Source organism: Cinclus cinclus, chromosome 1 (genome assembly GCF_963662255.1).
Source record: "Cinclus cinclus chromosome 1, bCinCin1.1, whole genome shotgun sequence".
NCBI classification, from domain to species: Eukaryota; Metazoa; Chordata; class Aves; order Passeriformes; family Cinclidae; genus Cinclus; species Cinclus cinclus.
The window spans coordinates 96,562,549-96,587,655 of record NC_085046.1 but is presented as its reverse complement, the minus strand read 5'-3'; the positions used below and the strand labels follow the sequence as shown (position 1 = coordinate 96,587,655).

Sequence of the window (25,107 nt, the reverse complement as noted above, 5' to 3'; positions counted from 1 at the left end):
TGTAAATTACATTGATTTTGTTGACCTGAGCTAACCTACAGCGGTGGCACAGCAGCACTGTTGCTGGTGCTCAGGGCAGAGCTTAATGCACAGTATTTGAAATGAGTTAAACAGAAGATCTGATATGGGGAATGCTGCTAGCCACCCTTTGAAGTCAACTTTAGAGAGCTATAAAACAAAGCATAGCTGACTGCATAGCCGTTAAGGTGATCGTGACTGAAATAGTGAAAATGGAAGCTCAAATAGCAATGCATAATTACCAAGAGATTCTTGATTTTTGTCACTAGTGTTTCTTCATTAGTTAGGCTTGCAGTGAGTAAATAAACAAATACAGGGGAAAGACCTCTGGTAAAGAGGGCCAAATCAGCCCTTGATTGTGAAAGTGTGTGCGTTTGCAGGTATCATACACCAACCACAGGACTCACCAGAGCATAGCTCACCCTTGCTTTGACCAAGTTTCATTCAGTCAGTCCTTTGTTCTATCAATCCCAGCAAATGCTATTAAAACCTAAGCCGGGCAGTGCAGTTCTTCATCTTCAAAATTCTTTATCTAGGTGGGGAGGTAGTTTTAGGAATGCATCCCGTGTAAATGGGATTTGTTCAGATTTCATGCCTCAGCTCTTCTTCAGAATCAGAAGGGTTAAAAAACTTAATTTCTGAACTGAAAAAATTGAAATGCTTGTGTAATATTTTGTCCTCAGGACCAGATGCCTTAGGCAAAGGCCTTTTAATCCCTGTGCCCTAGTTAAAGCAATTAAGGTTCATGAAATATAAATTTTGTTACATATGCATCTCAGTTTCTTCTTTTTTCTTCAGTTTCAAAATCAGTCTGAAATATTAATGATCATATTAAATGGACTCCATTATGTGAATTGCTGTCAATATTGCATTCTAGTTGTCCTAATAGATGCAGTGAATGACATTTTCTAGCATTAAGATTTAAATGCATGTTCACTTGCTGAAGAAAATCTTGATTTTAATAACACAGTTTCTTGTAGGTGTGCCTCTTTATCTGCATTTTAGTAAAAAAGTTGCTGAAGGTGTGCAGCACTTTGGAAAACCACAGCTTATAACTGTTCATGATTTCTAGTGCTGCAGTGCAAATTAATCATTGTTGAACGGTACTGGGGAGAATAGAAATGCCTAACAGCATTGTGGTCCCTGCCTGAAAGAGCTTACGCTCCAACATCTGAGATGTCAAACCTGTCCTTCAAAGTCTCGTGGTAATTTTTTTTCCACTGGAAGTTTTCTCTCAACCTAAATGCATCATCAATTTCTGCCATTCTGTCTATGCAAATGGATTTTTGAAGCTTGATTATAACAGTTCCTTTCTCCTCCCACACTGATGAAGAAATGGTCATTCATGTGAATGAAGTCCCCATCAGTGCAGGTTTTTTTGGGATCAAGGAATGCACTGATAAGGAATGAGGGTACAGAGGTGGAAAAACAATTTCATTTAGATGGTTCAATTAAAGAAGTGCTGTCTGCAAAGCAACAGGTATAGCTATGCTAGATTATATTTCACTTATAGAGATAGTAGTCCCTTCGGTATAGATATGAAAGCTCTCAAATGAAAAATTCACAGCCTTCTGGGGGACTTGTTTTTGTTTTCGAAGGCAGAGGCGTATGTCACTGTAAAACAACTATATGTACTTTAACGTGGCCAGAAAAGAGGCACTTAGCTGTTCCACTGCAAAAAGAATGAGTTAATAAACCTGGCACACAATCTGTCTCTGCTGTAGCTCTTGGCACACAGCAGCTCTAATTGGTGGAAGCTATTGAGGCTTTAATTGCTGATTTTGCAGTACTGCCATGTTTACTGATAAGGTTTAATGCAAGCTAAAATTTGTTAACTAGAGAGAAACAGTCACACTAACATGAAGAGTGTGAGGACAAACAGCAGGCTTTTCTGAAGCACCAAATGATTATGAGGTATTTCAGCACGTGGCATCGTTAGATTTCTCCTTTGAGACTGTTGAAAAGCCTTTCTTTGAGCAGAAGAGCAAGAAAAACTTTTCTCTGTCATGCAGCTAGTGTTGAAATAAGTCTGTAGTTGTAGTGATAGTGCTCACTTCCCTGATTTGCACGATGCTGCTCTGTGCTGAGTGAATGCAGGACCATTGTATTTAAACATCAGGGCCTTTAGTTCTTGAACAGAGATATCCTCACATTTTATTTTTAACATTATTATTACGCTATAATACAATAGCCTTTTGAGCTACCAACCTGATGTTTCATTTCTGAACTATTAAATAAAAAAACATTGTTACTTGTGTTTGAATTTATGTAGTAGTAATAAGAATATCAAGTAATGATGTTATATGGCTGATCATGTCCAAAAAAGCTAAAAGGGAAAATAAATGGAAATGTGCTTTGTACTTAACATTCTGGAAGTGCCATTATTTTGTGTCTTAGCATGTTTTTCATATACTGCATGCACAGCTTAGAGCAGAGGCAAACGTAAGATGCTAGCTGAGTGAAAAACAGATGCTGCTGTGGTCTTCTAATGAGTTTTTTTCTTCATGTTTGAAAAATGTGACAGTATTAAAAGAGATTTTGTGCTCGCATATGATTAAGATCTATTTAATATTGTTACTGGACATACTCAACTGGAGTACATTCTCCAAGCATCTCACACAGTTCATAAAATGTGCATCTGCATGTATATAAAAGAGCATATATTTGAAGTACCTTAACACAGTGCTTTAATCCAATATTTATTAATGTTCAGGAGATGAGAAACATCATGTTCATCAAGTGTACTGAAAAAAACTAATAGTAATTAGCATTATATTCATTTTTTTTCCGCTGCTAAAATGGAAATTATATCAAACATGCATTAATTATGATTGTAAATTTTCTCTACTCCTTAGACCAATTTTGTTCCAAACTGTATTTGGTTAAGTAAGCTGTAACTCCATGTGGATCTGTGACAGTATAAAATATTAAAACTTGTATTACATAGTGTTTCAGATACATAACAGGACAGCTTTACAGACAAGTGGTTGGTTTTGAGTTTCCTCAGGGCTCTGCACTTCTGTAGTAGTCCTTGTTGTTCAGTAGTTTTAGCCTTGAAAAGCTGATAGAGAAAACAAACTGATCATCAGTGAGGCCATGGTTAAAACTTATCTATGTAGATGTGAGAGGCACTCCCAAGTACAAGTCAACAAGGGCTGTATCTTTCTGCTTTTAAAAATCTTGGGGATTTGCAAGTCTGGCTCACAAGAACAACCTTCTTGCCAGGCGTTTTGGCAGACTTGTGTGGATATCCATGGAACGGGTAGCACTTTGTTGTTTAAGCAATCTGATTCAGAATCTTCTAATGTCTACCAATGTTCTGTTACCCACAAGTGCAGTGAAATGTATCTAAAATCCTGTTAATTATACTAAAATTTTTGGTATTAAAATACATTTAGTATTAAAATACATTTTCAGAATACATTTCCAAGAAGAGTTACGGAAAATGCAGAATCATGTGCAGTACCACAGATTCATGGTCTCTTTAACTCCAAAGTTGTATGCTTCCTTGTAGGGTTAAAAAAAAAAGAGAGAGAGAGAGAAATAAAATAATAATAATAATAAAAAAACAATAAAGGGAAAGGAAAAAAGATGTCAGATACTTTCCTTCCTGTTGCCCAGAAGCAGATACCAAAATGTATCTTATCTACTCCCTTAACATAGGAAAGGGTCTTTTGCCAAAAAGCAGTGGCAGCAAATCATGAGCTTTCCTCTGCCTTTTCCTTTCACTTCACTGAAGTGTGAAACAAAAAAATATGAGACAGTAAGTTTTTAATAAGATGAAGCAGGAAATAAACTAATGCATTCTTGAACTAGGTACCATTTAAGAAATATTAACTCTCACATTTAATCTGGAATGTTCACAGTATTATAATTCTATCTTAAATTTTCTAACAGAAATTTTGAAATCACATTTCCTGCATGAACTTTATGAAGTAAATCACACTAACTCCTGTATTATACTTGCACTTAACTGTTAATGGTCTTGTAAGTTTTTGTCTTATGTCGTATTCCAATTATTTTCTTGGATACCTTCTTCCCTTTATAAATTGTGATGCAGAATTAAAATGTGGAGGACAAAGTTTTAGAGGAACAAAATGTGGCTTTTTTTATCTTTCTATAGTATGTATTAGCACAAATGTGGTGGTGTTTTTTTGCCTGCTGCTATGCTATAGTAATTCCAATATTCTATGTAAATAGCAAATCATATTTGTGAAACATAAAGTTTGTAGTTTAATGCACATTAAAATTGTTTGTTAATGCGCATTATTATTTGCTTTATATTCTACAATAATAATTCCACAATTTGGTCTGTTACTAGGCTTTAGATGTCCAGAATTTATTTGCTTTATTTTGTTTTACCAGAAGTAAATAAAGTTCAAATAGAAGATTGCCTTTGTCAGTAATTATATGATACTTATATATTTGCCTAATCTGAAATCAATGGTGAAATTAATAGTTTGTTGTTATTCCTTTCCTCCCTGTAATCAGTAGAGGGCTTTACCAAGCCAGCCAGGTTTTGGTCACGGTGGCTGCAATTGATTGAGGGCATTTGAGTGATTTGAGTAAGTAGTTAAGATGTTTGCAGATAAAGTAGGTTCTTGATAGCTTTTTTTGTTTGTTGGTTGGTTTTTTGGGGTTTTTTGTTTGTTTTTATTAATTTCCTTATAAATTAGGAAGAAAGCTCATGGATAACACATGCAGTATAGATATTTCAGGTTCTAAATGCACCTAAGTGTTGCACTCCTGTGATTGATGAAGTCATATCCTCGGACATCTTGTACTCATTTACTTTGAATATGTTTCAGCAAAATACATTGGACTAAGGAGAATTTCCTACCTTAAAAAGTAGTGGACTAAATATTTTAGTTTGAATGTAATAATAACAATAATAAAAGATTTAGTAAGAATGAAACAATTTGTATTTGCATGCCTCTAATCCAGTTGGATTCCTCAATTCCTTTAAAATTTTTTCCTGTGACTTCTTGTCCAGTGTATTCTTCTATTTGCAGTTGTCATTTGTAGAAGGCAAACAGAATCAGTAGTAACTTATAATCTTTTCTATCATGTCTGGTTTTAGGGCAGACATCTTACCTGATTTAAGTAGAAATTTCTCCAAAGAGAATTTCTCTAAACTTTCTGTGGACAAAGGCATGCAATCCAGGAAGAAAACAAAAATTTACAAAGAGAAAGAAAAAAAGGCTGAAATGAATAAACATTTTGTTTCCATAGTTGCATTTTCCCCTTACAACTCTTTGATGCATCATAAATGTAGCAAGCACAGCTATTAACTTGATTCACTCTTTCACAATACAATGTCCCTGCTCTGGAGAGAGATTTCAGACCGTGCTGGACAAGTGGAAAATAGATGTGGTGAAACAGAAGTAAGATGTTGGAATGAGCAAATGAAGGAAACTTTAGAAACAGTCAGTATAATGTATGAAAAACATTTTTTAATGGGGAATAAAGGAATATAAGTTGTGTAGTTAAAATTGCAGCGTATAGTTTCTAGCATTGTTGCACTTGTTATAATGAGGCTTTTAGCCTGAAGTACTTGGTAGTCCTGTGTAGGAGCAATTTTGCTGCAAGAGAACAGGTCCTATCTGATTCCTTACCATGGGGCTGGTTTAACTGCACATTAATATAATGGCATGTACTAACATGATAATATATAAAATGCACACACGTTGCAATACAGTCATAAAATTTTAAATGTTTGGCTAGATCCGCCTTTTGAGTTTACTTTCTTGCAACTGCAGTGGTTAACAATGTATTATTTATGTAACTGGAAAAAAACCCTGTAAAATTTCAGGCACTTGACTGGTCACATTTGGAACTGTAGCTAAATACATGATGTCAGATATCATTTTCAAAGAAGATAAAGCAAGCCTGGGATTATCCAGTCCAGTGATGCTAATCATATATGGTCGGGATACACATAAAAGGGAGAGATTAGGGAAGATAGGTTCGTGTTTTAGTTCCAGGCTTCAGTTTGCCCTTTACCTACATTAAGGCAATTCGACAGTCATCTATGATGAATAACAGAAAATAAGCAGCTACAATTTGTGTTTTACTCTCTCAAACTCTCTGAACCTTTTCCTTTTACGCATCTGCTGCCAGTGCTGTTGAGTCAGCAGCTTATTTCAATTCGAGTAATCAAAACTCTGAAAAATTTCTTTCTTGCTTTTGTTTGCCCCACAAAAGCAGCTTCTGTCAAGATTATATCTTTTCATTTTATAGAATCACAGATATTAAGATTGGAGGAGACCTACAAGTTCATCAAGTCCAACCTTTTACTAAACACCACAATGTGAACTAACCCATAGCAACAAGTGCCATGTCCAGTTGGTTCTTTAATGCTCCCAGGAATGGTGACTCTGCTAGCCCATTCCAGTGCTTGACAATGCTTTCTGTGGAGAAATTCTTCCTCATGTCCCACCTGAGCCCTTCCTGGCACAGGTTGAGGCCATTTCATCTTGTCCTGTCCCTACTTACCTCTGTTCTTTATCTTTTCCCTCGTGGAAATCTACCCATGTGTCTGCAAAGGTTTAATGTCTGTCCAAGGTCACAGGACTTTGGACTTACCAAGCTTTACTGGCAGCTGGAAAAATTACATTTGGCAGTATGACCATTTTCTTTGGAGCTCAATGAATGCCAGCACACTGCTCAAGCTTTGCTCTTAGCTAATATGGTCTCTGCTGGGGGCCTTGAAAACTGCAGACAATTAAGGTAATGCTTCTCTTGGTTTTCATCTCTGCAAACAGCCATCATACTACCTCTTTGTCAGCATTGTAAATTCCCTTTTTCTTATTAGAAGTAGTAGGTGAGGCAATGCACAAATCACAACCAGTATTGCTTAGGACACATTTTATTCAGTAAGGTGGTGTGGCTGTGTACTGTCTGCCCAGGAGCAGGGGACTGTGCAGGTGTGCCTGGAGGGGCTTCTAGTTAGGTATTGAGGAAGAGCTTCAGGAGGCTGTTCACTTTTCAGGTCTGCAAATGATGCCATAGGCTTTGTGTGTGTGTACCAGGAACTGCTTTCTTGGGTTGCACGAGCTGTGCAGTGCCTTGTTGATGTTTGTGTGAGCCCGTGGCTTTGTCGTCCTAACAAGCCCGTCAGCGTCGTGAGTGTAGCAGCTCTCGCAGTCTCAGTGGGACAGTGGGTTTCCGGAGCTTACCAGTCCTTGGGAAACTTTCACATGCTGCTTTCTCAGCAGTGTTAGAGTTCAAATGTGTTTCCTCTCTTTGAACAGTTTTTGCTGGTTTCTCCAATCAGACACTTAAGTGCCTTGATGGCACTAGGAATTCCCATGGTTTGATTTGCTGCTATGTGATTCTTGTCTCATCAGTGATGAGGGTAATCTTTTTCAAGCTCTGTTTTCATATTTCACACTCCCTTTTCTGCCTGTTGTCTTGGTACTAATCATCAGTATTAGATTAAATCTGAACAAGAAGCTTCCAGCAAGTGGAACTGATGGAAAACTAAGTGCTGAGTGAGAAGACAACCCATGCAGAGTGAAAGAATGCCAAGGTCTTTATTTCTAAAGTACAGAAACATGATAAGAGTAACATTCTTATTTATGGAATTAAGAATCAGTGTCCTCTCATGTAGCTAATGTGGCTGCTCAGCAAAATTCACAATTCACTTTTATTTCCTTTTTTTTTTTTGATTGTGTGTTTATGCAATGATGCTACACTGATGGAAAGGCAAGCAGGAGCTTGATTGAACACAACATTAAAAGCTCAGCTTGTTTTGAGAAGGTTTGTAAGTGAAGACATCCTCAAAACATACACTATTTTTCACAACTAGCTGAGTATTTCTCTTTACTGGTAACATTGTTGGAAAGGTTGCTGCATAACTGAATGTGAATTTACACTAGTGAATATAAAAGTCATTTTATCCCTTTACCTTATAGTCTGTGGCCTTTTATACCTGAATGAAATGCTGGTTTATTAAATGAATGTTTCTTTCAATTGTTTTATGTAATTTCTAACAAAAGCATAAATAATTGTAGTAATTAAAAGACAATGTTTGACATTTACAACTCCTTGTTGCAGTTGAGCTAAACAAAAATAATAATTTCTTGTTGCAAAAATAAACAGAAGAGAAATTACCTGTGTGAATAATAGTTTCATTTGAAAGAGTTGTTATTTGACATTTTTGTCTAAATTTTAAAGTTGCTTACTGTAATAGCTATGCATCTAGATTATGAAAGAGATGACAAAGGAGCAGGAATCAGGTAAAGGAATATATTTAATTTCACCAAAATTACTTTAGACAAATTGTCAAAAGCCATGTAATTGATTTGAAAAATTCTTTGAGGTATGTCTCTGCATCTGAGCTTAGAAGGCCATGCATACAGCACATAGTGAGAACTTCACTTACCTAAAGCTTTTCTGAGTTGTCAGTCAGCAAATAGCAAGGTATCATACTGATTTGAAGTTGCTATAATGTATTTTATGACAGAAGCTTCTTTCTCCATGCATGTTTTTGTAGTGTGTCTCAGGACTTCTGTTGAAGGACCTCTGGAATGAAAGGAATTATGGTATTGGTAGCTTAGAGTCACATCCCAATATAAAAGGAAAATCTTGATTTCAGTCTATGGGATTTTAAGCTGTTTTTATCTTACATAAAATGGGATTTTCCTTCCTAGTGTTATGCTGTCTTCAATCTTCCCATCAAAATGGGAACATGTGTGGTTATCTTCTCACAGAAACCTGAATCTAAGAACTTAGGAAATAACACTGTGAGAAATTGAATTATGTGGGTTTAAGACTGAAATATGTTAATATGTGCTGTACACTTGTAGGTCTGGATTCAATATTTTCCTGCATTGACTTGAGGAGTGTTGAGACCTCAGGCATTTCCTGGCCTTTAGATAAACCAGCTTCACAATTTTATGTCTGAAATGTCTTTGATCAATTTCTATGCAGTATTGGCCTGCAATTCTCTTGTATTATCAATACTTTAAATTATTAGAAGACAAGTGCTCCTGAAATATGTGTCTCCTATATACAATTGTTTTGTGGGTATTTTCTTTGAAGCTTATGAAATGATGCAGTACAATCTTATGTCAGGCTCTGGTTTTATACACTATTGCTGGTTCTGTTTCACTCTCCTTTTCTTATAAGTACATTAGTCATAAATACATACACTGGAATTAAAGGAGAGCTGACCTGACTTCAGTACATATCCAAGCACAGAGGGAGCAAAGCACTGAGAGGACAAAGGTATCCTGCATTTTGCATATGATGTAATATGGTTGGCTCTCAATGTAGAATTCCAGGCCACTGTTATTGGTCTGGCAGAAACTGTACAGGAAGGGATAGAGGTTGTTTTTCCCATACAATGGATTTGGTGACCATGAGGCTGCATGAAGAATTTTGCACAGGATAACTAAAAGTCTTCCTGGTTTGAGAGAGTTTGGCCATCCCTTCTTTTCCAACCCTGATGAACATTTAAAGGTCTTGCAGCCGTGTCATTCAAAGACTACTTGCACAAACTTACATTGAAAAATGTTTTACATTTCGGTTGTATGTGTTGTGTATAATACAGTGTGACTCAGTGACAAGTCATGCAGTAAATAGCCTCTTTCTGTGTCTGTATGTTAGAAGCTTTGCCTGAGCACTGAGCAGGTCATCCTGCAAGGAGAATGGCAGTCAGATGGGGAAAGGCCCATTTTTGGGAAGCATTTTTGTCTGCGTGTTTGTTGTTGCACCATCGCTGTCATAAAGCTGTTGTGTGCATAGTTTGACGTTCCCACATACCTGAGACTGCAGGGAGTGACTCCCATTCTCCTCATGGCATCAGGCTGTGAACTGGGCAGGGAAGTCTGTGCTGAGGGTGCCACTGGATGCTGGATATAATGATGCATTTATCTGCCAGACATAGTTCCTAAGCATGGGCATGTCATGTTTCAAATAACTGGCAATCCTCTGCACTGCTTTCAACAAGGGTGGCTGAGCCTAGACATACAAAGCTATTGAGACTTCATGTTCTTTTGGGTTAAATCTCACTTTTTCTTCAGGTTTTTCAAGAGGATCTAACCCAAATTCTAAGGTCTATAGGATGTGTTTTCTCAGAATCTTTTAAAACCTGTTTTTATGTTAAAAGCACAGCCGTATGAAACAAGTCTTAGAGTGTTGCAACTCTTTTCCTTCCTTCACACCCATAATGAAATGCCCTGCCATTTCCTGAGATCTTTTAGAGCAGAGAAACCAATTTGTATAATATAAATTGGTTTCATTTTGTGATAGCTTGCTACTATTCAATAACAAGATTAAAATAATTTAGCACCTATTTTTAGCTTGGTTAACATTCATAGGGCTGTTTTAATCAACCTGACTTCAGAAAGATTCCATTATGTTAAGCTTATCCCTGGCTGCAGATGAAATAATTCTGGATTAATGTCATCAAGGTGTGCTTTGAAGGTGGGAGAGTAGGCCTTACATTGATAGCAACTGTATTAATAGCTGAATGTATAATTTTTCTTGCAAAAATGGTAGAAATTTTTCTTTGGTTATGCATCCACTTGATACTGAATCTCCTTTTAGGATGGGTAAGGTGCCCTCAGAAGAGTAAGGATGCTGACAGAAGAAGAGGAATCAAACTATCACACACTAGAGATTCAATTTAATATACTACTATTTTGTATGGAATTTATTGCCTTGATACTAATAAAAGAGTGTTATTTTAAGGGTGACATTTTATGAGAGTGGTGTACAACGTCTCTAGCAAGTCTGACTTCCTCACTCTTTTCTTCATTTTCTCCTGACTTCTCAGTGATGCTTTAACTGATTCCATGCCTCCTTTACCAGAACTCTGTATCATTTTATCTCTATTTTCCTCTATAATTACTCCGGAAGTTATCCAGAAGCTCATGTGATCCACTTTATGCCTTGTTCACAATGTTTAAAATCACCAGAGTTCACTTTTCCATTTCACTTTTTCATCAGTAAAATGGAGATGATATCAGTAAAAAGACATAACATGCCATTTTCTTTAACAAAATTAGAACCTATACTTACAGTATGAACCTTCTATCAAAAATCTTGAGTGTCTGGCTCCCTTAAACCCATCTTTAAGTAGAAGTGTAGATTTTCATTTCTAAACTTAAGCACATAAAATTCAGTGAATAAAGGTACTATTATAGGGCAAACTCAATGCCTTTTAATGAACAGGTGCACATGCTAATCAGTAATATAATATGTTGGATTTTTTTAAATTGTGAAATGAAATTCTTTCTTCCATGACTTCTGAAGAGTCTGGTCCACTAGTCACATTTGGGAATGGACATCTTCTACCAGTCTGTTGTGGTTTTGTAAGTACAAATTGTTTTCCATAACTTTTTGTACTGACAAAAAATGCAATTAAAATTCATCCTCCTAAGGAGAAAAATCTTCTTAGGGGATTATGCCACTTATGTCATGGTTAGACAAAGTATTTCAGCCCTGTTTAATGATTTATTCTAGTCATTATGAGGACAGTACAATTTCAGGTATGCTAAATACTAAGTATTTATACATTTTCACATTATAAATGTATCTTCCCCTTTAGAAAATACAATCTAGGTTCTTTACAAAGCTTAGGTCTACATACTACTTTTCTATAGTATGTGGAAATCCAGCTATGCACAGAGTGATAAAAGTGTAGAGTTATAACATTATGACTCTAATTATTTCATTTCAGTGATCTAATTATTTCATGTTGTGATATTTTATATATAAGCCCAAAGCAGAATTCTGGTTTTAAGTTCCTGGAGTTTAGTAATTGCTCATAACTTGAAATTTGTTCTGGACAATAGATATGTTACTTGACAAAACAAACTTTTCCATGTCATTTGATTCGTTGTTGGAACGCAACTGAGAAATAGTTGCAGAAATATGTTTTAAGAAGGCAAAGAGATTACAAAAAGACAAAAACTGATACTAAAAAAAATATTTAATGACAGTGTTGGTGAAAGGCTTCAAATGCAAGTCTATGATAGGCTACAAAGTTCACAGTTGAAATATTATGCATATGTTATGGATTTTTCTCCGTAGCATTTAGGAGCTAGAGTGAACAAACTACAAGGCACTGAATGTGTATGGAAAGGGAAAATGCTGTTTGCCTAAGGATAGAGAATGCTGCCATTAATTTTGTTATGAAAAGTTACCCAAAAATTAAAAAAAATAAATTCTGCTATTGTGCTTGCAAACAGTCTGTGCTTCAGTTTCTGCTGAGTTCTGTGCAGACAGATTATAAAATTACTTTTGTGGCAATGTTTTTGTTGTTCCATATTGCTTTTAAGATAGCATAAAAATGAGCAAATCTCTGGTGTAGGAAAAAACCCACAAAAATAAGATTTCTAGGATATAATAAGATTAAAAGTAAATTATTTTAACGGAAATATCTAATGTACGTTTGATTAACTGCAACACATCAGAGAAAGTAAAAATTAAAGCTAGGAATAAAAGCATCTGTCTAATACCTAGGCACAAACTTCAGACAACTCCATCATTTTAAACAGCACACAAACATCATTACCTTATTTACGGTAATTTGTATTAGTGGAAGGAGCTTCAGTCAACTTTTTTTTGTATTGCTTTTAAGTAAGGACCCATCTTGTACTGTGTCTTTAAAAACTTTGCAATTAATTACACAGTAAAAAAAACCAAACTAACAAACATTTCCAGCAAGCCTAACACCTATTCAACCTTGATAACAGCTGGTTTCAGTGATAATGTGACCATATTCTACCTCAAATTAATATTTCTACATAAAGTTCTGTGGTCAGAAAATCAAGACCCTTGATTTGAATGTAACTGATGGTTAAACACAGTCCTTAAATTCTTGTTGTTTCTGAATTAGAATGAAAATAAAATAATACGTTTTAAAGTGTATGGTTAACTTTCATGTCTATCAGATGGATGTCTGCAAAAGTAGAAACCCGAATGAATTGATTTTGAGAGGAAGATATGTTGGAATTGGAGAATATTAACAATGCAGACAAACATTTGAATAATTCTGCAAGATTTGATTCGGTAAGTTCACTTGCATGTGCCAGGGAAACATGTTATTCAACAAATACTCTTTTTACTCAGACTGCTTTTTAGATAACTGCCTGAAATTTGTAAAATAAGGAAGAACAGTTATGAAATATTAAGATATCATCATGACAGTTGAAATGCAGTGCTACAGGGCTCACTGCATAAAAATTATATCATTCTGCTGGCTTTGAAATGTTTTACGATGCTTCTTGAGGCCCTCGCAACATTAATTTTAAATCAAAAAATTATGCAAAAAATAAGTGGAATACCATGTCTTTGCAACTGGCAAAATGAGCTGTTAGAAAAGGGATGGAGCCGTAAACTCCAATTCCTTTCAATTCCCTGGTGTAGTCAATAATGCTTATCAATATACTACTGTCAGAGTGCAAGGTTCTTCATTTTAAACCAGCATTTCCTTTACAGAAGAAATTATGAATGCCATTACAGCTCAATATTAATAAGTATTTCCCATTCTTAATGATCAATGAAAAGTACTTACACAGAAGTCTTTCAAGATCAAATACTGTCATGTTTCCCAATTCCTTTGCTCTCTGCCATTTATTTTCTTCAAAAGGGTCTCTCCTGAAACAAATTGCTGGGGAAAAGACGTGGCATAGTAACAATGGGTGCATGAGAGTGCCTTTAACAAGCTGAAAATTGATGGGCTTGTTATGAATCAGGGGATGACTGTAAGAAAAACTTTTTTTTTTTTTTTCTGAAGCACAGCTTGCCCTTTCATTATGATTCATAGATAGAAGGGTAATGTCATCTTTCAGTTGATGGAGGACTTGAATGGTACGTTCTGTATGGTGGACTGGTCTTAATGTGGCCGTCATGTTCTTGAGAAAGACAGCACGAGCATGGCTTCTCTTTTAGCACTGCCGTGTCAGGGCTGAATTGTAGCATCCCTTATCCTTCCTTTGCACTGGTAAGTACAGTGATCATTCATTTCTGATCTTCACTTAACTCAGGACTGTAAAGTCGGGCAGAGAAAAAGCAAGCTGTCATCATTAGGAAAACAGCAGGGTCATGAGTAAAAACAATTCTTTCTGATTTGGAAGTGGGATAGAATTGTTGTTTCTTAGGTGAGGTTAAAGAAATTACCTGCCTATTGGATGAAGGTTGCACACTCAATTGCATGCTCAAAAAGATTGATCCTAGCTCCTTGATCCTAGCTTCCCAGAAATCAATGATTTTTAATTTTTTTCCTGCCTTAATGGACATTTTTTTGTGTCATAACTTACGTCTTGAAAAATTTGATTGATTTTTTAGGCACTTTCAGTAAGTCTATAATCCTTCCTTCCTCATTTACTATAATACATCAGGCAGCTTTGAGACAGAGGATAGATCTTATTTTCAATCATAAAATAACTTCTTATTTTGCCTTATAGAAGCGTTATTCTTATATCTGTGTGGAGTAGATCCTTCAACTGCTTACTTCCTGAGTAGCTGGTAGCTGTGCAACAACTTATGTAGGATTCCCCTACTTATGTAGGATTCTGGCCCTAAATCCCACTCTGGTGGCTCTGTTTGTTGAGGCAGCGGTCACCACTTATTTCACTGAGCCATGCAGCAAAATGGCATTGGGGGCACATGTAAGCAGTTCACACAGAAGGAGTACAGGACTTTAACTTTGGATGCTGTGTCATTGTACACAGCATTTTTTTGCTGCTGACATTTTATATGAGATTTGGATATATAATTGTGAGGGATGCTTAAGTGAGAATTTAGAGTCTCTACTGCTCAAGAACATTTTTATAAAACTAGTGCCCGCTTTATTACTTGTTACTTATGCCAAAGATATTTTTTTAAGTGTTTATTCAGTGTATTATCTTAAATGATGGAAAGCCTTTCCTCCTCACAGCCTTGTTTAGTCTTGTTTTTTTATTCAAACACTCCATGAATTGTCATGCCTCTGTTTCAATATATTTGTGGAACATTTTATACTAGGTACTAAGTGATTAATCCTCAAAGATTATGCAGACCTCAAATCTGTGTATAATTCTACAAATCCAGATTAAAAAGCTTTTAGGCATTGAAAATCATCGGTCTCTTGGGGACCTGAACAATTCCATTTTTTTGCCAAGGAAACCAAGCCATTAAAATCATGTGCTGTAAGTAAGTGCTCTGAAGCCAGAATTGAATGACACTATTGCCTGTTGTTCATTTACTTCATCCTTTATTTCTTTCCAGTGGGCTCCTCAGAAGCTGATTTTGAAGAGGTCTTCCCACACCAAACATGCACATTCATATGAGAAGTATACAGCCAGTTTTCACAGACACCTAAGCTTTGTGAAAAGAGAAATATATCTTTCATTTGATTACAGCCCTTCCCTTCTCATATTTTTTTAAAGAACATCTGTTAGAATTAAAAATGTAGTTAACATCTTTAGCCAATTATTTGGAGCTTAGCAGGTGAAAAAGGAGTTGTAAAAATTGTGTTTGGCCTAATCCAGAGATGTCAATTTTCTGTTTTGAGATATGAATTCTGAATTATGGTAATTCTGATTAGGAAGGCCTCTAAAAGGTGGAAAGTTTCTAAAACTCAATTCACACTAATTTATCTAATTTGGTATATGAGTTTTGTGCATTTTAAATTATTGTTACCCAATTACTGATGGGTCCAAATTTTGTTTTAATCATTCCATGTGTACAGTTTTATCTGAGTTTGCAAATTGATTATTTCTCTCAATGAATCCCTCTCTGTTTTAGAGGAGGCTTTTTGGTTTGGCATTTTGTCTTGTCTTTTTTTCTTTTTGAAAGGGATATCTTCAGAATGGCTTACAGTAAGAACTGTGTTTAATACTGGTAGGCCTGGACCATGATTTAGTAATGACTTGGAATGACAAGCTACTGTCTTCTACAGGCCACTTACAAGAATTCCAAAAGAGGGGAGAGGACAGTTTGGTCATAAATCAGTGGTTTATGCTAGGTGGTATATCATATGTATATGAGATCACTGAAAATACTTGGAATTATACTAACATATTAAAGTTTTTTTGGTTTCTTTTTTTTTCTTTTAAGGCTGACATATTTTTGTTGACTGCTTGTTGGCATAAGAGTTTCTTGCAAATTGTGAAATTTTAAGTTCTATTTATTCTTCCTGGAGACATGGAATGATACATGGTTGCCCAGGTTTAGGCTGAAAAGATCTGAATATTCAGACCTCTGTTCTTCTCACTGAGCTACTTGCATATAGTTGAGGTGGGTTAGTAACCTGTAAGGACTCGAGTAAATTTGGAAATCTGCAATCAAGAACTGGAGTCCTACTAAAGTAGGACATCCCAGATCCCATAGAGATGTGGTCACAGTTCTGAGATGTTCCTCTGCAGGTATTGCAAAGGAAATCCCAGGCAGAAGTCAAGGATGCAGAAGATAATACTGGGTGATCATGAAATCCTAGATGAAATATTGTTAATAAGACCATGAGACAGAAAATAAACATAGTAGAGAAAGAAGAAGTTTTATTCAAAGCTTCTGATTTTTAGAACTTTGTGCTTCTCTAACACATAGGAATGTGATACTTTGCTAAATACTTCCTTCTCTTCTGCATGCTTCTTGTTACAGTAATAATTAAAGGTTGTTCGTTCCCCACATTATCAGGAATTCTAATGGTTGTACCAAGGAGAAAATTTGCCAAGAACAATACCCTTTGAATCACTCAAAGATAATTAGCTTTTTTTCCCCCCATTCTCACGGCTTTTTTTTTTTTACAATGTACCCATTTAGAGGAATAAAGGATTTTTTTGGCATTAAAGGACTAAAGGAGTTTTTAGAATAGATTCAATAGCGGGCTAAGATAGTATTTCTTGTGAAATTTTGTACTTATTTAAGTATATAGTACAGTATATGTCTTTCTGTCTGCAGGATTTCAAACTAATACTAATAATGATAATGATAATGGTAATAATAATAATAATACAAAGTTTATAATTTTTCCTCTCAGGTATGATGCCTGACCTTAGCACATCACTGTTTACTTATTCAATCAACAATGTATTTCAGTAGCAGAAGGCAGCAGAAATGGCAGAAATATTAATTACTCACTTAGAAGACAAAACATATTGGAAACTTTTTCCAAATCATCGTGGACATTTTCTTGGACCACATATACTGACTATATTTTCCATATTATCACTTCATATATTCTTTGATCTTCGTCTCTCCCAGCTGATTTGTTCTTACATTTCTCCAAGACTCCAGAAGATTTATGGCATGGAAATACTCTCTTAAAAAAAGTTAAAATCCTCCTGAGATTTTAGGTTTATGTGAGCTCTACTGTTTTGTGTGGTAATTGTATAAAGAATTTAAAGGCTGACTCAGTGCAGGGTTGCTGCTTTGCTTACACATCATGTTCTCTGCTGGAACACTCATGAGGATGATAGTACAGGCATGTGAGCGTTTAAGTCAGTAGGTTAAGTACTAACAGAGGGATGCTCTCATTACAAGTATTAACTGGTTCCAGGAAGGAGTGTAGTAATTTATATCATAGAAACAAGGCAGCAAATAAAAATAGTCATTTTTCTTACACAATTAAATTGAATTCAATTAAATTGAATTCATAATGAAGGTCATTGCTGATGGCTGAGTGAAAGGCCATTCCAATTCACAGTGCAATGTCAGGATAAGAGGAAACTTAATTCAGGAAGATTTAGTGTCTCTTCTTCCTCTAGTATTTCTCTTGGAAAGGAGCTATGAAAGCTTCTTAGCCTGTATTAGATGGCAACCAAACTACGGGTACAATCAAGATGGTGTCCATTTTCTGATGTCTTCAGTATCTTCTGACTTTTCTCATTTTGGTTACTATTCTCCATGATTTCTGTGCTCTCAAGACAACAACATAATATGAAAAGGTTAAAAATTTAGGCTTAACATGTTAAAAGCTATTCCTTGAAGTCTGTTCATCATTCTTTACCTATTTCAAAGTGTGTTCTGACTCATGGTTAGCCTGGAGAACTCTCTGAGTCCAGCAGAACATGCAGCTACTTTGCATTCAGAGATATTCTAAATCTTTGGGTTTGAAAGCGAACCTTTGATGAGACTACCTACCACATTACACTTATTTTTCCCTGAGTTTGACATCTGCCTGCTTGAAAAGGACATGGTTGTACTTTATGCAAATTCTAGCACCATCTCTACTTATTCTACAAGGGCATTGAATTAGTGAATGAAGGAAGGAAAAAAACTCAATGATTGGCTCAGTCATTCTTGACCACATGTGTCGGACTTAGTCCTGAGGATGAAGTTCAGTGCTGTGGGGTTTTGAGGTGCAGCATTCTGCAGAAAACTGCAGCTTCTCTCACTGTGTGTCTGGGTAGTCTCCTTGTGAATTTTCTTTGTCTGAGGCCATTCCCGTCCCCAGGTTCTTTCATGTACATTCTTTCATTGGTGGCTTAGCTGGTCTTGCATTGCTATTTGTGGTTTATCTGTTCATGAGTTACTAGAAATCTCTACAAATTTTGAACAAGAATGCTGATTTGACTTTCTGTTTATGTGGCTAATCTATTAATAGCAAGTCTACTGACTTCAAACACACAGATATAGCAATAGTCACTAAAATTTGACTATATAAAGTTTTCTAGATTGTTAATTTTATTTCTTTAAGGAAAGTGGGATGCCTTTGTTAAGTACTTTAAATACATCTAGCCTTTTCTTTTAAGGGCCTGCATTCTCACAAGGGAGCCACTCAGTGCTGTGATTGGATTAATGCAAATTGGATGGGAAGATTGGGCTGGGGTAGGAGCAATTGAATTTGGAAAGTTTATGAGGGCTGCTAGTTCAGGGTGAATAATAAAATAAAGACAGCAGTTTTGCAATTTTGAAAAGCTCTGTGCTGTGTAATAGACTATAATTTAATTCTGAGAGACTTTTTTATTAGATTTTTTTCCCAAGTAAAATCACAATTCCTATTGTTCCTTATCATATGTCTCATTACTGCTGCAAGTATTATCCTCTTTATATGATTAGAGTGATTCATACTTAGCTCTCTTTGTTGTTCTGTACACAATTGCAGGTAAATAATGGAAGGAATTTGATGTTTCTGAATAGACCAAGAGGTACTTTGGGGTCGTTTCTAAACAGGGATGTATATTTTAGCAAAGGAGTGATGATAAATCTTACATCGAGATCATCAGCAGATGCTCTGATGAAATGTCTCAGCATTGGTCAGAGTAATAAGCCTGTGCCAAGCAGTGGTTCTGAGGTTCACAATAAACATGTATGAAGTTTGTCATCATTTACACTCATTATCCTTTATAGATACTTCTGGAAAATATGTTATTATCATTTGTATATTTGAACATAAAACTGTCATAATCATGTACCTAACAAACAAATTAATCACTCTTTGAGGGAAATTGGCTCTGTGAGAGAAGGAAAACTTTTCATGCTCTGGTGAGTACTTCCAAAGCCAAAGGAGACAAAGCCAAGGAGAATTGGAACAGTGAGGTTTCAGTCCACTACATTGTGGAATTGAAGGGGCTTCATTGCTTGGGCAGAAAAAAGCACTCAGTTCCAGTTCCTGAAGGATCAATGGTTTAAGAAATCTAAAACCAGGGCAGTGATGATTTAAGGAAAAAAGAAGTGTTATTGGTGAAACTGTATGATGAATTGTGTCTTCATTCTTACTCTTTCTCAGAGATGTGTGTAGCTATAAATTCAGCAGGGTGGTGGCAGTGTCTGAAGTTATCTTAATGTTGATTGCCTGGTTATTTTTTACTTCAAAAACTTTAATTAATGCTTACCCGGGGTAAGAGATCTTACATTTTGACTTCTGGATTTTACTTGCGGATCAGAGCAAAAGTTTAAATTCTGCTCAAAAACTATAGTTAAACTTTCAGAAAATGGATCAAAGGATATTGGGTATTACTTTTTGCCTGCCTTAGGGCATCTCGAGAAATTTGGTTTCATTACTGCATACCCACATTAATTATTGTGTGGTACTGCAAGAACATTTTTTATTTATTAGTTTTTCTACCTCTTGAATTTTCAATTTTGAACTGATGATTAAAACTTTACTAGAGCTACTGACTCATATTTTTACATTTCCCTCCCTCTTTGCCTTCTCCTTTCCCCCTTTGGATTCAGATAGTAATTAACATAGTAGATGTCATTCAAACTAGAAGGAAAATCAGTTAAAAGTATTATACTGAGTAATGTTCTAGACTCAGTTATAAACAGTATAAATAAAATATTGGCAAATAACTGAGAAACTGAGTTGTAAAATAAAGAACAAGTCTTACCTATATTTTTTTGTGAAAATACTAATTTTAATTTTTGGGGTGTGCAAATAGTATCAAATAATTCATTGGTCTAAATATCTTGAGAAACCAAGTACTAAATTTGTTCTTTACAAGTCAGCTCCTTCATCGTGAAATGATCCAAATGACTGAATCTGCCAGATAGGTTTTCACTGTTAGATGTATTGACTAGGTCCTGAAATAAGCCCAACAATTCAACAACAATAATTTGTTGACGTGCAGAGCTTTGTTGAAGAACTAATGCTCCTTCACCTTGGATTGTTAATATTTTCTTTTTCTGTTATTAGACATGTAGTGAACCAACAACATGTACAAATGCACAAACATGTATATGTATCATACTTTTTCTGAAAAAATTAGATGCTATTTGTAAAAAAAAAATAAATCTGAACTACTTTCCAAGGTAGAGGTAGAACAAGGTAATTTTTTTAATGCTTTATGAAGCATAAGACTCAGATGCTGTTGTTGTTTGTGACAGTTTTTCTCCATATCTGCAAACATATGCTATAAAATTCAAAACACAAACTATGGTGAAATTTAAGTGGGAATAAAAAGATACGGTAACAAAGGGAAGATGATAATTACAGTGAGAGAAGCAAGAGTTTAAGAATTTTTGTATATATAGGTTCAAGGTGCTCTTCTACAGGATGCAAAGAATAATGTATGAAAAATACATAACTCTCTATTATTTTAATTTATTGTATTATGTTAATTTGACTTCATTTCTTATGAAGACCCTTCCAGGGACAGTTTTCAGAATATATTATCATAACTTTTAGATTTTATTATTGCTTAATATTAAAATAAATATTAATTACTTTTATTAACCTTGGAAATAAATGTTAATAGCAATAATAGGCTCTAATAAGGGAAATAGTACCTGACAGAAACTTAGGAATCATCCTTTGACATTTGTGTAGTGTCAGTGAAATGAATGTGAAAACCGTGGATTGGTAAGAATGCAGATGCATTTCTCCAAGTGGAAGTAATCTTTAAGAGCTTGTCCAAAAAATGTTACAGATGTTTTAAGTGGTGTTTAATTATTTTAGCAGGTTTTGTTGATGTTTCTTTATGTTTTACTAGCACTTCCACGTCTGGACTGTGGCTTTTATTCAAACCCAAGATGTCATGATTTCAAGATGTCTATGTTTATGAGATTACCACATGTTGCTGTGGAAATTATTAGAAAGTCATAAATAGAAGGCCTACTTCTGTATGAGGCTTTGCTCTCTTTGCTTCTCCTTATTTATAAATTTAACTGTACAGCTACTAAAAATATTCCGAACTATTTAGGATACAGTTATAGAAGTATCAGTGCCAAAAGTGCAAGACTTAAGGATAGACTGGAATAATCAATTTGTATTGATTATTCCTATTTAGTATCCCTTTTCTACATGAATCCTGATGTTAAAAACAGTTGGATTAACATATTAATTCCAAATATCTTTTGATTTGTAGCAGTTATATTGCTTTTACTTGTAAGTGCTTTTCATCTGACTGTTTCTAAGCTTTCTTTCCCCAAAATGTTAATTAAATTAATGTTTTGATGTGCAGTAGGTTAATACAATTCTCGTTTTACAGATGAAGAAACTGTATCTATAAAGGTCACATCTCATGTCAGTGACAGATGGAGGTACACAGTACTCTTCTGCATTAGCCACTGAGAAAAAAAGAAATATTTCCTCAATCTATGTATCTGCAACTATTACCTTAACTAAACATAAATGCACAGAAATTGGACTTTTCACTCTAAGACCACATATTTCCACCAGATGAAGAAGGGCAGGATGGTAATAAAAGCTTTAGGAGGTAGCCAAAGCAGAGTGATAATCCAACATTCAGGTGGATCATTCACTAGACATTGGACAAAAATGTGTACGTATATGTGTTTATGTGAATAGATATGAGTGTATGTGCTTATGAATTTACATATACTTAATGTATTTTTAAGCTAATTTTCAAAGAGCTGTGGAAAATATTTCAGGAGATTTGCAGTCTGATTTTATTTTGAGGGGTATTATCAGAAAGGTTTGTACTTTCCAAGAGTGTGTTTCCCCAGAGTTTGAAAGAAGTGGTGCTCAGTACTCTGAACTAGAAACTAATAATAAGAAAAAAATCTGTAGTGGAAGGAGTAGCTGGCATTTTCTGCAGAATTGAAATTGTCAACGTTTATTTATAGAAAATATGTTTCATTTTAAACTTGTAAGTAGGCTTTTGAGACCCTCTCTTCTTGAAAATCCTACCCAGTCTTAAATCCAAGCTCCTGGAAATTTTACCTAAAGAACATCTTTGTCTGATCGAAGACATGGTGTCTAGGTTTCCCAGGATTTCTAGGTTGTTCTTGTGGTTTTGAGATGTCTGAATATATTTCTTGGTTGAATTTGGAAGCTTTGATATATATCTTCTCTCCAGGCTAGTTCTAGACTGAATGAAAAACTTGTTGACTTCAGCTTTAGGATGGTTTTAGATGCAGGAAGGATGTTTTTAGGAGACTTGGAATAGTTTTCTAAAAGAAAAATTATGAATTTTTATGAAAACTAAAATTTTCAATTGTGACACTTCTAGAATACACATTTTCTGTGCAGGTCATTGACGAAAGGGTTTGTTCCAGATGAGAACCCCAGCCAGTTTCCAGTACAGCTATTAATGATTACTGAAGACACTAGAGATATAAGCAAAGAAAACTAGCTTTTATAATTGAATGTAGCAGGGTACTTTCATATTGTAATTTGATCACCTAGAAATGCAGTTAGATACATATTTATCCAAATTTAACTTTTAGCAAGACCCTGATAACTATCCTTCCTTGTAATTTGTTCTCTCTCTGAGTGAATGGCACCATAGTATAACATCTGAATAACTTCATTCTCATGAGCACATGTACTGCTGTTTTGAAACACTCTGCTTTAGTTGCATTTAACATTTAGTTGTTCACCTGCATGGAGGATCTTCTGTCCCAGTCCTGTTTTCGTTTATGTTGCCAGGGAAGCAAGTTGTTGTCCAGGGGAGGAGCTGTTGAGCAACATGTGCGCAGCACATTACAAGTCTCTCCTCTCCTATACCTGGTTTTGGACTCTTTACCTGTGCTGTAGGTGACCCCTAGAACCTTCATCTCCCCACTTGAAGCTCTTGGACATATGAGCCCCTGACATGCATGGTCCCACTGAAGTTGCTGGCACTCAGACCCCATCCTGTGCTTGCAGACTAGTCCAGCTCGAAGTTCACTGGCTCCCACATGTGCATGCTCAGAGCTGTGAGCGAACCCACACGTAAGATAGGCTTTAGTCAGGAGATGGGGTGGGCCATGGTGTAGCACTGGGTTCAGGCTGGCAGGCATGCTGAGCAGCCTCTTTACACGCAACTAACCTCTGTCCTTTTTTATTTGCCCACTTTTGTTCCTCTCAGATCCATCTTGATCCCTCTTTTTACATATCTTTGGTCTATTCCCCAAGCATCTCTTTTGAAGTGTTGCAGCGTATAAATATTTTCTCTATTTTATTCCCAAATTCTTTTGATAAAAGTCCTACATCCTGATGAACCTATTTAATGAACATGGCTTCCTGGTGAATTTCCTTGTTTGCCTGCTTCAGTGGGTGTCTTCAACAGGGATGACCATCTCATTTTTTTCCTTTGATGGCCTTTGGAGTGGCCAGTGGTATGCTCCATTTTCCTTCCTTAAGTTACTGAGGATCCTTCACCTGTCACTGCTCCTCTGTGTTTATGTTTGTCAGCTGGTTTTCAGCAAACCTAGCATTTGCCATAAGAAAAGATCACTGTTAATTGTGTTAGTCTGGAGGCTACATAAAGAGTTACCTCACATTCCTAAAGCAGAGGTTGTATAGGACTAAGGGTCCTCATGCAGAATTGTGATTTGCAGTACCCCTTTTCACGGCTGCTTTTTGTCAATTCTCATCCTCTCTTATGTCCAGTAGAACTTTAGCCCTAAGCTTTCCGAAATTAAAATTGCTTCCATTTTTACCTTGGGAAAGCTAGATTTATGAAACATGCTCGGTCACTTTTATTAGATTGAAGCAGAAGTTGCCAATTTCTTTTTGTAGCATTACCACTGCACTACATATATTCTGCCCTCAAGCAGCACTTCAGGAAATTAGTGCAGTTCAGATCTAGGTACAAACTGCCCTCACCTGTAAAGTTGCCTAACACACAGAATGGATTTAAAGAAAAGTTAATCTCTCTTGTCTTTCTGCAAGATATGATCTGCAAGATATTTCTGCAAATATGATCAAGTAACTTCTTTTGTAATAATAACTTGTATTAGGATTCTTCTGTACAGAAAATATATTTATAAGATTGTAACCTCCCCCCTAATTTTCTAGCTAAATAAGTCTTTTAGTTAGGACAGTTATTTTTTTTGTGGGATCAAATGTCCAAAAATTAAAAAATTATGGATAGTTAAAACATCCAAGGAGTTTATTTCTTTATGGAAATAATAGTAAAAAGGCATAATCTGAGTTATGGTTTTAAATAAACTTAATGAAAATTATCTGGGAAATCATCTGCCATCTGGGAAAGAATATAGGTAATCATAGGAAAACTGAGCTTTTCAACAACTACTTTTGTAAAGGCATTAATATATGTATATATGTACATGTATACATATATATATAAAATATATGTGTGTCCTTTTATAGCTGGAGTTTCATTTGGAGAGTAGTGAACTCCTGGAACAGTTGCTTTTCCCCAGAAATTATTTCATTCATAAAATAAATGGTATTGGTTGATGAACTTGCTTGATGAAACTTTATTGGAATTAAAGCAATGATCTGTAATACTCTATTGG

At 35.6% G+C, this 25,107-nt stretch overlaps 1 protein-coding gene across 1 annotated transcript in view; it reads left to right on the top strand.

Annotated features, from left to right (window-relative positions):
- Nucleotides 1-25,107, top strand: part of DOK6 (docking protein 6) — a 240,860-nt gene that overhangs the window by 12,092 nt on the left and 203,661 nt on the right. The gene's annotated exons all lie outside the window — the stretch shown is intronic.